Below are 12,622 nucleotides of genomic sequence, written 5' to 3' on the forward strand. Positions count from 1 at the left end.
ATGTAAATAAGGGTCTTGATACAGAAGGAAGAAGTAATGAGCAGTCTGATTGTAATTACTGACAAAGTGATTTCTCTGTGTCCCATTTTTTTTCCTCCTTAAGTTGTCTGTGACACCCTCAGACCACAATGACATCTATGGTTTAAAACCATTAAATCACTGTAGCACTCAATATTTCATTTAAAATCTGGTAAGTCTGCTATCTTTAAACCTGGAAATACAGGCTTTGTTAATTCCTGAAAGACATGCATTGCCTATATTTTTTTAAAAAGAAAAAAAAAAAGGCAAAAGCAGGGGTTTTTCAGAGTTCATATTATTTATTCATCTGCTTTTGTTTAATGTTTAGCTAGTTTAAATACTAAAACATCAACATTGGTAGGATCCTGACTTGAAAAGAATCCTGTATTTTTGAAAAATTTTAATAACGGCTTACTTAAGAAATTTTCTTAAATTCTATCTCCCTTAACTATAATACGAAGTAGTGTAAAATTTCTTTTTAGGGTTAAGATTATTAAATTACAGATGTAAGTTTTGAGTTACTTTGGATTTGTGTAGCTTAGACTGGATTCTTTTCAGTCTCTTATGCTATAACTTTAGGTAATGTGGCTCTTAATAAAAGCCAATTGGAAAATTTTGTTAAAGGACTGAAGCACAATAATAATGTATTTCTTTCATTTCTAGAAATTGGTTTCTCAAATATATCAACATGTCAATCAGACATTAAAAGTAAGAAAAAAAATGAATAGCTTTCCCTGCTGAAAATAGTCTTGTAGTTAATTAAGTGGGTTTATAATTATTCTATTATGTTTACTGTGTTCATTCATAGTTATGGAAATAATTGGTAAAACTTTACTTATTGTGATTTGTTTAGTTTTAATGAATACTAATTGAATTAAGGGAGAAAAGAATAGTTAAATTAACATGTTAGCAAATTATAGTCACCACTCTCATCAAAATCCCATCTTTGGTCTCAAAACATTATATGATTTTTTTCAGATGAAAAAACATGAGCCTTTAGTAATTGTAATATTTAGTATGAAGTGGTTTGAAATTAAGAGATAATAACCTATCAGAGAGATTTCCTTAAATAGTCTTGTAATGTGTCAAGTGTGATAGGTATTACCCATACCGTTTTAAAATGTATTAGTTATAACATGATTACTCTTTATACTAAAACATGTAGAATTAATAATTTGTCCTCACAATTGTACTTTCATAGCCTGTTTTTTCTAAGAGTGGCAATTAGAGTTGAAGGTGCTAAAAGTTGCTTCTCCAGGGTGCTCATCCACACTTTGATGGGATACGGTGAGCCTCTTAGAGCTCTTTAAAGAGTGGTCCAGGCACAGTTATCCATCCCTGTATATGTAGATTGCTGTTTAGAGTTGCAGGTAATTTTTCTTTCCACTGGCACTGAAACAGAGTGTTATAATGAAACCAACAATCTTTATGCATTTATAGAAACTATAACAATTTTATGGAAATCTTTATATAGAAACTAACAGTGTTTCTTGTACAAGCTCTATAAGCAATGCAGAAACATGGCACATTGGGAAAAATTAAAAGGTGCCCTTTCTCTTAAGGTTTTATATTGCCTATGTGATTTCAAAATTTCACTATAGGCAGTTAAACAAATTATAAAAACATATACCAACTATATACTAAAAAGGAACAAAAATATGTTGCATAACTCAGGCTAATTGTGATGGAAATTGGCATTTCTGAGTTGCATGTAATTGCTTAAATATGGAGTTTTCATCTGTTCATGCTTGAGGTATGCTCCCTGCAAAGCATTTCTTAAGCTTACAGTTATTCACAGTATAACCAATGTAAATCAATTGGAAGATTCTGATTAGAGAGACAGTAGAGATAATATTTAAAGAAGACTTGCAACTTATGTGTTGAAAATTGCCTTATTCTTTTCGTGAGAGCTCCTGGATATGAAAACTTTCGTTTACTTTCTTCAAAATTTTGATACGCCAGAGACAAAACATTTTCATTGTAAAACGTATTCATGCCCTAATTCATTGAAAGGATACAATTTCATAAGAAAATTATAGATATAATCTAGTTCCTAAATTTTTTGTCACTATGAAAAGAAGCTACATTATACCAACATTGTATAATATGACACACATGTATAATATTTACAGGAAGTATAAAACAAATTATAAATTTTGATTTTTTTTGCATCATCATTAGGCAGAGAAACATAAGCAGCAGTGTGGTGTATAAAATGTGATGTTGATTCCACAAAGGTTCTGCCAGTCTTTCGACAGTGACTCGTTTAAACCATAGGTCTTCACATTGGAATTAAGATTTTGGGTTTGTGGTCCTTGGGGCCCTGTATTCACCAAGCTCACAAAGAATGGAATTGAACTTGGATGTATCCCATTTCTCTTGGAAACTTTGGAGCTTTCTTGTTTATTTTTTTATTCTTTTCCAAAGTGGGTGTTGTCATGCTTCCAGCTTGCTTGCAGGTTCTCTTCAAACTAGATCCAGTTTAACCACTTTAAATGGTGAGGTCACCTTTGATCTTGGAAACTTTTTATGACACTATATACCATGGAACAGAATTTGTAAATTCATTTAACTCTCATCCAAAGGACTTATATAAGGGTCAAATGGATCACATTTTAAAATGGTTCTACAATCTGGTCTTAAAAAGAGCAACTTATGGTTACAAGGGACTATATTTTCTGATTCTTTCCCCATCATATCTGTTTTTGGCAGCAGAAACAGTCTAGGAGACTAGGTCTGATTTTGTATATTAATTGAGAGATTGATGAGTGTACTATCTGCAGACTTTGAGCCAGACAACGTAGCAGGTAAAGAGGAGGAGAGAAGTAGATTCCATCTCTCCCTTGAAGGAGCTCACTGCCTAGTAGGCTATGGAGTAATGCGTGTCTTGGATGTTCTGTGGAATAACGGCATGGCCACAACGCTTGAAAGTGGGAATGTCTCTGAAAACTAGAACCACTGGGTGGTGGTGCTGCCATGATCACATTCCTGCAGTTTCTTGTTCTCTGTCACATGAAGCCATAGAAGTTAGTAGACTTAAATGGTATAGAGAAGCAAGTGGAAAGTCTTGGAGCTGCCCTTAAAGGTTATCTTTTAGGCTTGTTTTAGATGTGCACATTTCTTTTTTCTTTCTTTTTCTTTTTTGTTTTTTCAAGACAGTCTTGCTCTGTTGCCTAGGCTGGAGTGCAATGGCACAATCTTGGCTCACTGCAACCTCCACCTCCTAGGTTCAAGCAATTCTTATGTCTCAGCCTCCTAAGTAGCTGGAATTACAAGTGTGTGCCAACACACCTGGCTAATTTTTATATTTTTAGTAGAGATGGGGTTTCATCATGTTGGCCAGGCTGGTCTCCATCTCCTGACCTCAGATGATCCTCACACCTTGGCCTCCTGAAGTGCTAAGATTTCAGGTGTAAGCCACAATGCCTGGCCAGATGTGTGCTTTTCTAAGAGTCACTGTTGATTCATGGGTTTTTCAACCTCTTGCCCAAAAAGCTCACTTTCCATATTTCTTAGTAACTTGGCAGTCTGGAAATGTAGGTGGAAATGTAATTTTCCCATCCACAGTTATAAACTCTCAATCCCTTTAGACCCTTCAGCCTAAGAGCTGATTGTTAGCATGATAGCCACAGCGTGCTCTGCTGAAGCAGGTTTCTTGAAGTGGATATCAGTATTCGTGAATGCCACCAAATGTAGCTATTCTGAAGGACTGCATTACAGATTTCTAAGGTTCATTGATAGATTGCAGATGTAGAAATACATCCCAGCTTAAATATCTGCTTCTTTGTATGTGTTTAAAAGTGTCCCATTGTTGACAATTGGCTAGTTTAAATGTTTTCTAAGTATAGGTTCATAGATGGGTAAAAAAAAAAATAGTCTATCACAGGTTGCCTCTTATTTTTCCCCATGTTGTTACTAGTAAAATATATCACCTTGGACAAATGTCAAGGTGCTTTTGTAAAGTGTTTGCTGAAGAAAAAACACTTTTTGTTTAGTTTTGTGTTTTAGAGCTGGGGTCTTGTCTCAGTCTGTTGCCCAGGCTGGAGTGCAGTGGTGTGATCATAGCTCACTGTATCCTCAAACATCTGGACTGGTCTCAGGCAATTCTCCTGCCTCAGCCTCCCGAGTAACTGGGACTTCAGGGTGTGTACCACCATGCTGCCTAATTAAAATTTTTTTTTTTTTTAGAGACAGGGGTCTTAACTATGTTGCCCAGGCTGATCTTGAACTCCTGGCCTTAAGCAATCCTCTTCCCTCTGCCTTCCAAAGTGCTGGGATTATGGGTGTGAACTACCATGCTCAGCCTCAGAAAAACTACTTTGTATATAAGAGATACTATTCTGTAATATCCATATGCTGAGTTTTTCTCCATTTCCAGAGAAGGGTGAATTTAAGAATGAGATGGGGTTGAACTGACATCTTAATGAAAATATATTTCAACCTTAAACATTTAGCCAAACTCAATTGAAAAATTGAGACATTTTCTGACTTCAGGCTCTTCTTTTAAGTTGAAGATTTCTTCCCAATTTGGTCACTCCCCAGCTGTTACAGTTATGTAGAAGGAACTCATTAAAAAGACAAATTCTTTTTGAGCCATTCTTTCTGAAAGCACGCCAAGCTATACAGCTATGTTGTACTACTACTTATTTGAATCTGACTCCAGGAAATGGTAATTATGCAATCCTTACTTACACATTCTTACGAGAATGTTCTCTTGGGTTTATTCTGGATCCCAAAAAGCCCCACTAAATTTTGTCTGTGAGTACTATTGGATGGTCTTGTTTCTAGTAAGTTATGCTATGATTATAACTAAATGGACCATGTCTGCTTTTGAGAGCTACAGTCTCTGTTTTCTCTTAGCCTCATAGAATCAGTCCTGGTTGCTCCTTGGATGCACCTACAAGTCCTGTTCATTATTCTTCCTAAACTGCCCTCTAGTCTGTCCTATTCATCTGTTTCCCTCTGCATTCACACTCAAAGCTTCTCTCACATGGACTCTTCCTAACGGTCTATAACCCAGTGACCCTACAATCACCACCCTCTCTAACATGGCTGGAGATGACTTTCTAAAACCTAAATCAAATCACATAATTTCTCTTTAGTCAAAACTGTTGATGGTTCCCTGGTGCCTTAAAGATCAACTCCAAATCTCTTAACTTGGATTTAAGGCTGGTCACAGTCTGACTTTGACCCAGCCTCTAGTCTTACTTCCTAACTCCTCCTCTTACAGCCCAGATATAGGATACCTCCTCATTTCCCAGCTTGCTTGGCTTTTCCTGTCCTGTATATTTTTTGTCCAAACTGGCTTTTGGTTGGAATATTTTTATCCTTGTTGTCCTGCAACTCCTACCGCAGTATACTTCTGTTTATACACCTTGTATCACCTTCTCTGTGAAACTTGCCCTGATGGAATTAGTCACTTCAGCCTCAGCTCTTAGGCAGCAATTGGAGCAGCCACTCCTACATTGTCTTGCTTGTATGTCTGTGTCTTTGCGAATCTGTGAACACTTCAAATGTAGAAATGGCTATGGCCAATGTTAGGGACCCTTTGAGCAGCTAGGACAGATTGGAGACTCAGTGAACAACATGAGGTATGTGATACACAGATGTAATTGCTAAATAGTTAAGATTCCAGAAAGGAGAGTGCAGAGGAATGATTGTGGTGATTAAGAGCTTGGACTTAGGAGCAAGACTGCTAGGGTCTGAATGCTGGCTCTGCCATTTACACTTGGGGACTTGATTTCCTCATCTAGAAAGTAGAGATAGTCATAGTAACTACTCTGTAGGATAGCTGGGAGGGTGTCATGATTTAAAATGTGTGAAGTGCTTAGAATGACACCTGACACCAAATCATAACCAATAATTATGTCGTCTCTCCTATTACTGGGCATAGATTTAAGTAAGGCAGCAAAGTAACGCGGTTTTGGTGCTTTTGTCAGGTGTTAGGGTTGTGTATGGTAACCGTTGCCTCTAGAATTTCAGACTGATGATCCCAGGAGGGATTCTGGAAATGCCTCCCTTTCTAAACCCACTGTTTCAGAACAAAATTTAGAGAAGTCACAAAGGTAAAAGCAAATATTTTGTCAAGTAAGGAAGAAGAGATTTAATCAGAAACAATTCCTGAATATTTATGTTCTAAAATGTACTGAAAATATAAAAACTCTTTAAATGGTGATGAAGGGGTTTCAGATAATTACTTTTTATGTATTTTATTCCAGTTGTGAAATCTGTATGTTGAGATTCCCATGTTCAAAACTTCAGAAATTTAGTAATGGGACCACTGTCCTTGTAAATGAGCCCTTTTGATTGTATGTAGTATTTTGTATTACTGCGGTAGCTTTCATTTTTTAAATACTCATATACAGTACAGTAAAGATTCCTCTGATTATTATAATTTTCAACTGTATAACTTCGGTAAGTTTCAGATTTCAAATGTGGTAGAACATGAAGCCCAGACCGTGGGTCTTAATGTGTGTGTGTGTGTGTGTGTGTGTGTGTGTGTGTGTGTGTGTGTGTGTGTGTAGCAGATGGGGGTTGGTAGGTAGAAATGAAAAGGTGTTTGTAAAATGAGAATCTCTTAAAAATTGAACTTATCAAAGATTATTTACATAAATTGTGTGATATAATGTTGTTTCACAGTGCTTTTATCCCTGGCATATTCTTGTCTAGGTTGTCTAGAAGATACTAATTCATTTTTCAAAAGTCAGTTCAAATGCCACCTCTTTGAGGAATCTTTTACACCCCCCAGGTAGGTTCCTATCAGAAAACCTAAAACACTTTATACTTGTTTACCTGTCCTCTCTCCCTTTCCAGGCAGTAAGTCAGAGATTCTTGCCGGCTTCGTGTCCAGACCTCTAGGACCTGGTACTGTGCATGGCTGTTAGGAGGCCAAGTATTTAATGTATGATAAGTGACTGAATAGTCCTCACACTGTAATCTTTGGGCTCAGAATGTAAGCTAGGTAGGACAAACCAAGACATACCTTTATTAAATCTCATCTTACCTAGAGAGGCTTAACCAGATGTATTTATGATTCTCATATTTGAGTGTATATCGGACATGGTGCCTCTTTGTGTAGTGTCTAGTTTTAGAGGTATAACTTGTAAAGTCTTGAGAACATTTTTTATCAGAGCACTTTTCGAACCTGCCAGATACTTACCATTTCTGGTGATCTAAACCTCTGGCAAATTGAGAAATAGTTTTGCATTTTTAGAATGTATCTGTTTACAATAAACAGATTTAATGGCAGCTAGAAATACTTTTTATTATTCGTGTATTACTTATGTCTTAAGAAATATCCCCTATCCCTTAAAATATTAAATTTTTATTTTTATTATTATTATTATTTTTAGACAGAGTCTTACTCGGTCCCCCAGGCTAATGTATAGTGGTACGATCTTGGCTAACTGCAACCTCTGTCTCCCAGGTTCAAGCGATTCTTCTGCCTCATCCTCCTGAGTAGCTGGGACTACAGGCATGTGTCACCACGCCTGGCTAATTTTTGTATTTTTAGTAGAGAGAGGGTTTTGCCATGTTGCCCAGACGGTGTGGAACTCCTGACCTCAGGTGATCCACCCACCTTGGACTCCTGGAGTGCTGGGATTATAGGCATGAGCCACCGTGCCCGGCTTTTTTTTTTTTTTTTTTAATGTTTAACTCAAAGAAAAGTTAAGAGGCAAATATCCCCATGTTATATGAGATACGACTTTAGATAAGACACTTCGGGCAAAGACTACATTTTTTGGCTTCATCTTTTTCATCCGTAAAATGAAAAAGTATTGGCCGGGCGCGGTGGCTCAAGCCTGTAATCCCAGCACTTTGGGAGGCCGAGACGGGCGGATCACGAGGTCAGGAGATCGAGACCATCCTGGCTAACACGGTGAAACCCCGTCTCTACTAAAAAATACAAAAAACTAGCCGGGCGAGGTGGCGGCGCCTATAGTCCCAGCTACTTGGGAGGCTGAGGCAGGAGAATGGCGGGAACCCGGAAGGCTGAGCTTGCAGTGAGCCGAGATCCGGCCACTGCACTCCAGCCTGGGCGACAAAGTGAGACTCCTTCTCAAAAAAAGAAAAAAGAAAAAAAAGAAAAAGTATTAATAATACTAACTTTGTAGAATTGGCAGCAAAAGTAGCCATAATGTATACACAATACCTGAATTCATCTAGTTTAATAAATGTTTTCTGATGTAGTATGAGGAAAAAGAAGTTTGATGCTTCTGTGTGATTGATGATGTCTGATATTGTATCTACGTCCCAGAATGTAGGTAAGTCCTTCCTGTATATAAAGAGCCTGAAATCGAGTGATAAAACCTCACTATTCTAGCACCACTCCCCAATTTCTCATCACAAGGCAGATGAAGCAACTGTTTATTGTTTTGTTGCCCTCCAGACAAGCCATGGTTTTCCCTCTAAGATTCTGGTGACCATAGTATCCAATCCAGGATACTTTTGAGACTGAAAGGGAGCACAGTGACTACACAGAAATCATGGGCATAACTGGGATGTCCTGGGCAAACTGGTAGGTGAGGTTACCCTACCCTAAGGCCCTTCAACAGAACAGCACAAGCATTTCACTCTACTCCTGCAGTTGGAAGTGAGGTTGGAGAAAGGCTTTATCTGCATTCAACATAGAGGGCTAGTACTGCACAAAATCTTAGCTGTGTGAATGCTTGTGATCCTGGAGACGGAATGCTAATCAAGATTCTCAATCTCCATCCTTTAGTAGAGAGGTAGGCAAGTTACTTCACCAGTCTACCTGAAACTAATTTTACTTAGTTTATAAGATGCATTCCATCGATAGGAGGATGATGTCTGCATAAAATTAGTGATAGGATCTCTGAGTATGTAACACTTCTAGCAAGACCTAACACATAGTAGTTGCTTTATCAGTCCCTTTCCACTTGTCACGTAACCCCCCCACCCACAGCCGCCCCAAGAAAAGATAACCATTGGTAGATGAAGAACAAAATAGAGTCTAAATAGGTTAGTTCCACAATCAGAAGAAACTCCTATAGGTCAATATAGATACTTTATATATATAATTCATGTTATTAGGCAAAATGGTAAAGCTTTGACAAAAATGTGATATTACATTTATACAAACTTTAATAGGCTTCCCTATTCCTTTCATTTTCAATGTCAAAAATAAATATTAAAGTTTGATCTCTGATCAGTTCAAGTCTTTGCTTTGGCCCATGTGGTCTCACTGCTTCCTATGAGGATTAAACAAGGAGGCATGTAGACTTTAGCACAGTGCATGGCAATAGTAAGTGCTCAGTCAATGCTATTTCTTCCCTTCTTAATCCAGACTATCATCCAATCATTTTTTTCAGCACTGTCATTCACTGGATGTTTCCTCTGTGCCAGATACTCTGGGGAACACTGGCAATGGGTGTAACCCCCATCATTCTTAACTCAGTCTAGAGGTAATGGTCAATTTGATGATAGGAATGATAGACACAGGACAGGATTACAGGGTGTCGACTTGGGAGAGGCGAGAAGCTCACTGAGAATAGCCTCTAAGTCCTCCTGGGGTCTGGAACATGTGAGGTAGACGGAAGGTTAGAAAGTCTCGTGCAAGGCTGGGCATGGTGGCTCACACCTGTAATCCCAGCACTTTGGGACGCTGAGGCAGGCAGATCACTTGACATCAGGAGTTCGAGACCAGCCTGGCCAACATAGTGAAACCATATCTCTACTAAAAATATAAAAATTAGCTGGCGTGGTGGGGGGCGCCTGTAATCCCAGCTACTCAGGAGGCTGAGGCAGGAGAATCGCTTGAACCCTGGTTTGCAGTGAGCTGAGATCTCGCCACTGCACTCCAGCCTGGGCGACAGAGCAAGATTCCATCTCAAAAAAAAAAAAAAAAAGGTCTCATGTAAGTGGAATGTGAAAGGATCTAATCCATGATTTGGCCCCTACCAACTTGTCCAGTCTCCTCTGTTCCAGCATGCCAGGCTGCTTTTCAGTTCCTTGAATGTGCCAAGGAACACAAGTGGGTGAATTACTTGAGTTCAGGAGTTGTAGGCTAGCCTGAGCAACATGGCAAAACCCCATCTCTACCAAAAATACAAAAATTAGCTGAGCGTGGTGGTGCGCACCTGTGGTCTCAGCTACTCAGGAGGCTGAGGTGAGAGGATTGCTTGAGTCCAGGAGGCAGAGGTTGCAGCGAGCCAAGATTGCACCACTTCCCTCCAGCCTGAGCAACACAGTGAGACCCCGTTTTGTTTTGTATTTTACAAAACAAAACAAAAAAGAATAGGAACCTGGAGCTGGAGAGGTAGTTCAGAAGTGAACACTTGAATTTGAGAGTCATTTACCTTGTGCTGATAATTGAAACAAAGGTGTAGGTAAACTGCTAATAGAGGAGGATGCGGAGAGAGAAGGAGAAAGAAAAAGTCCTGGAAAGGAGTTGAGAAGGGGCCCAGAAATAGAGCAGTGAGAGAGGCAGGAGGAGGCCCTCCTGTAGTCTTCATCTAACGCAACGTCATTGGACAAGTAATGTGTTTTGAGTAAGTGGGGAGTAGAGCACCAGAAGAGGCTTTCTGCTCTTTCAATATTGCTTTAAAAATATTCTAAGCCAAACAAATCTCAAATTGAAGAGCTCTCCATTATCCATAGAGCATGAATTCATTTGTCTGTCAAGAAAACACATGGACCTTACCTATAGAAATGAACTATATTGATCGAAGAATTGTCTCTATGAAGAGTCTATGCCACAAAACAGTTGTGAATTCTGGGTGGTGGAAACATGTTTTATTTTTAATTATTTGTACTTTAAACATTTTTTTAAATAGCACATTTGTGTGCAGTAGGCATTTGGTCATTTGGCCAACAATCACTTGTGAATTGTTGAATTACCAGAGAAGCAACATGATTGGCATTGGCATTTTACCTTTTAGGATTTCTGAATTTGGGTTTTTGGGTGTTGGTGAGTTTGTTTGGGTTATGTGGTGTGGCCAGGCTCCTTAACACTCTAGATGGGGTTTGGCAGACTACAGCCTACAGCCAGCTGGTCACATCCTGCCTGGGGCTGGATTTTGTATGGCCTGTGAGGTAGGATGGTTTTTTATCCTTGTAAAGGAAAAACAAACAAGAACACGTGACAGAGACCATAAGTGGCCCGCAAAGCCTAAAATATTTACAATCTGGCCCTTTTGAGAAAAGTTTGCCGGCTCCTTCCTTAGGTTATAAGTTGCACATGAAAGGAATCCAAAATTTCATAGGATAAGCTCAAACTGATGACTTCAATTCCAGAACGTCTTGAATGTCTTAACAGTTTTAAAGAGTGACTTACCTGTTGAATCATGAGAACACATTTTTGGTGGTGAAATGCAGACTTGATTGAAAGACTGCCTTGTATGATTTGACAGTACAGTCAGATGGTAAAAGAACTTCTGTACTGTATGATGTTTCAGAATAGTTCTGTAAAGTGTCTGAACGTATTCTGGTACCATTGTTGTGTTTAATTTGTCTGAGGCAGCCTCAGGTAAACACTAGAATCTGTATGTTGCAGCAAGATATGCAAAGTAAAATCAAATATATATGTGAGATTGTGTTATTTTATTGTATTTTGCTGGTCTTCTGAAGAGACTTTTTTTTTCTACTTGCAAAAAATTAAGACCCTGAGTGTTAGATGTTAGAAAACTTTTTGAATTATGTAATTTATTTATTTCAGTAGTGTTTCATATCACCTCCTTCTATCTTTGTAATGAAATGTCATCAATCTGTTCTGAGTGTAATTTTTTTCAGTCTTGAATCCTCCTTATCCTCCTTATATCTTCCTGTTCTTTCTATCAGAATCTGCAAGTTGTAGGAAATAAAAGTTGATTTCAAACAGTTCTGTAGCACTAAACAGATGACTGTTTAGTGAGAGTGTCTAATCAATTGCTAAATAATTCTCTCTCAAAAGCAGATTTGATATTTACATTTTGATTTTCATATTCTGTTCACAGTGTTTGTTGACGGTGTCTAACATTCCCTGCCACTGGGTAAATAAAGCCTATTATTTCCTTTTCAACATTTTAGGCTATTATTCTCATACAAGAGCTAATAAGCAGAAGGTTAGGTATATTACCAAACTATGATCCTGTCTATCAGAAGAAGCCAGGAACCTTGATTAATATGCCTTGTTAACTGATGATTTCAGTTCCATACTGGTAGTGCTAGAATAATTTGTATAAACCAAGCAGTACAGATTCCTTATTTTAGCACTAAGACTTACAAAGGCTTCTTTTAGCAGCCTTTAATTTTGTACTTATGTATGTGACATAGCCTGTGGCTGTGATAGCTACTGTGAATCTGCAGTTGTTTTGGGATGAAAGGAAGAGGCAGCTGGAAACTCGGTAGCTACATCTAGCTGTCTACCTAGAGAAGGCCTTGATTTCAAGTTTATCTAAACAAGCTCGACTAATCCCAACTATCTAGGGGGATCCACTGTCAAAACAAGCAGCGTGGCCCTGAGGCAAACACAGCTATACAGAAATGAAGGCTGGGGCTTCCAATACTCCGATGACTGCATACTGGAGGCCTTTTTCCCCCCTGAAAGAGGGTAAGAGAGGTAGAATTTGCATAATGCCTTTTCATTGGAAACTTTTGGAAAGCT

At 38.5% G+C, this 12,622-nt stretch overlaps 2 protein-coding genes across 11 annotated transcripts in view; one reads left to right on the forward strand and one right to left on the reverse strand.

Moving 5' to 3' along the window:
- The window catches only part of NEK6 (NIMA related kinase 6), a 984,684-nt gene that overhangs the window by 573,581 nt on the left and 398,481 nt on the right, over positions 1-12,622 (reverse strand). The gene's annotated exons all lie outside the window — the stretch shown is intronic.
- Positions 1-12,622, forward strand: part of DENND1A (DENN domain containing 1A) — a 547,088-nt gene that overhangs the window by 140,316 nt on the left and 394,150 nt on the right. Inside the window, exon 3 of one of the 10 annotated variants that reach the window (XM_050760578.1) lies at positions 6,688-6,766. The exons of the other annotated variants lie outside the window; for them this stretch is intronic. The gene's annotated coding sequence lies outside the window, so the exon portion shown is untranslated. The remainder of the gene's footprint in view (positions 1-6,687; positions 6,767-12,622) is intronic. 10 annotated transcript variants of the gene reach the window in all.

This window comes from Macaca thibetana, chromosome 15 (genome assembly GCF_024542745.1).
Source record: "Macaca thibetana thibetana isolate TM-01 chromosome 15, ASM2454274v1, whole genome shotgun sequence".
Classification (NCBI taxonomy): domain Eukaryota; kingdom Metazoa; phylum Chordata; class Mammalia; order Primates; family Cercopithecidae; genus Macaca; species Macaca thibetana.